The 1,855-nt window shown below is 59.7% G+C and overlaps 1 protein-coding gene across 1 annotated transcript in view; it reads left to right on the plus strand.

Moving 5' to 3' along the window:
• The window catches only part of ZNF777 (zinc finger protein 777), a 37,015-nt gene that overhangs the window by 25,769 nt on the left and 9,391 nt on the right, over positions 1-1,855 (plus strand). The gene's annotated exons all lie outside the window — the stretch shown is intronic.

A 1,855-nucleotide genomic window follows, 5' to 3' on the forward strand; every position in this document is an offset into this window, starting at 1 on the left:
CGGGCGGGCGGGGCGCCTCCAGCCCCTTTGCCGTGAGCACCCCCCACCCTCCACCTCGTCCCTTCGTCCCTCCTCCCAAGGACACGGGGGTAGTGAGACCAGGTCGCTTGCTGCCGTGTTCACCGGGGGTCCCCCGGGGTGGGGGGGAGGGGAGTGCGCGGACCTGGGGAACCCCTTCGGGCTGTTAATTTCCTTGACAATAAAATGGATGAAACCAATCAGCACGGGGGGAGTGATTTGGCCGCCGGCCACTCGGAGGGGCGGTGTAGGGCCACTTAGTCGGGGAATAGAACTTTATAATTACCTTTTGGATACTGTGGTTCTATTTGATAATAATAGAGTAATTTTTAAAAGACGAGCGTTTCCTGTTTGCCGTTTTTGTTTGGTTGTGAAGGGGAGGGGTGAGAAGGTGACCGAGGGGCGTGTGCCTAGTGTCAGGTGACAGGTCCCCTGGAGCCCCTCTTCTGTGCCTGGTCGCTGTGTTGGGTGGTGGAGGGGGCGCAGAGCCCGCCGCTTAGAGCGTGGAAAGGGAGGTGAGCTCCTAGTGGACCCGCGGGCGGCGGGGCGCGCGCTCCTGGCTGCGGACCAGGGCGCGCGCCGCGGCGCGGGGAGGACAGTGGGCGCTGAGGGAGCCCTAGGGCCCCGTTGACCAGATTGGTCTGGGAGGGTGACAGGTGTGGGATGGGCTGGGGAGACAGGCCTACAGCAAGAGCTGGGCGCTTCCCTCAGGACCAGGCAGACCTCCCGCGCAGCTTGAGACGCAGCTGTTGGGGATGGCAGGGAGGGGTAGGGAAGGGGTGCAGAGGCGCCTGGTGTCGACGGTTGGGGAAGCCACAGAAGGCTCCGGTCAGGCCTTTCTTATGTGTATGTTGCACGAAAGCTCCCCGTGGGGTTTGTGAGATGCACCATCGCGCCCTGGTTGTAGGTGTTCGTCCATCTCCGATCCCCGCTCCCGGCCCCAGTGAGGCACCAAAGAGAACCTGCAGGCCCATTACTTTGCCTACCGAGCGGCTTGCTCTCACCTTGCTCCTTGGCTTGACGCTGACCCAGAGAGAATCCGGGCGATTTGAAGGGACAGTTCATGGAGGCTAGCAGAGGTCTGGGCTCAGCCTGGTGAGCTGGGGCGGCCAGGCTTCTGCCAGAAACAGGGCGAAAGTCTGGAGGGACAGGAAGTGCTGAGAGGGGGCAGGTTCAGCCATGAGTCTGAGGATGGAGAGGAGTGGACATTGTACATGGAGATCGGAAAGGGAGTGTGAGGGAGGAGGGGCCGAATCACTGACTGCGGAGACCAAGAGGTCGTCAACCCCCTCCTTTATAAGGATGTGGAAACTGAGGCCCAGAGAGGGGAAGTGATGCTCAAGGTCTTGCATTTGACACTATCTGACTTTTCTGGAAAGTTTCTGCAAGGCTGGTAAGACATTAGAGCAAGTGGGTGGAGGCCAGGTGAAGGCTGGGAGGAAGCCAGGCGGAGACCAGGGCTGGATTTGAAGGACTTGTGAGCCCAGCCTTGGTACCGGGCTGCAGAACCAGATGAAGAGCAGAGTCAGATCCAGGAGCAGGCGGTTGGGCCCCTGTGCAGACCACAGCCTGGAGAAGTCAGAAGAGCTTCTCCTGGGGCCAGGGGTGGGAGGTGTCGGAGCCCATCCTGGGCTGCGGAGGACTCCCCGGATGAGAAAAATGGGCCAGGCCTTCTCAGTGGTGAGATTCTTAAAGAGGGAAGTATGGAAAACGGGCTCTGATGTTAAGCAGTGACTGATTAAAATACCGAGCTGGCTTGTGTAGAAACCCAAGGTCAAAAACGTTGGCCTGAAGCAGACTCCGCGTGCAAAGAGGGTCTTGGATCTAAGACTTAACA

Source organism: Suricata suricatta, chromosome 2 (assembly GCF_006229205.1).
Source record: "Suricata suricatta isolate VVHF042 chromosome 2, meerkat_22Aug2017_6uvM2_HiC, whole genome shotgun sequence".
Lineage (NCBI taxonomy): Eukaryota > Metazoa > Chordata > Mammalia > Carnivora > Herpestidae > Suricata > Suricata suricatta.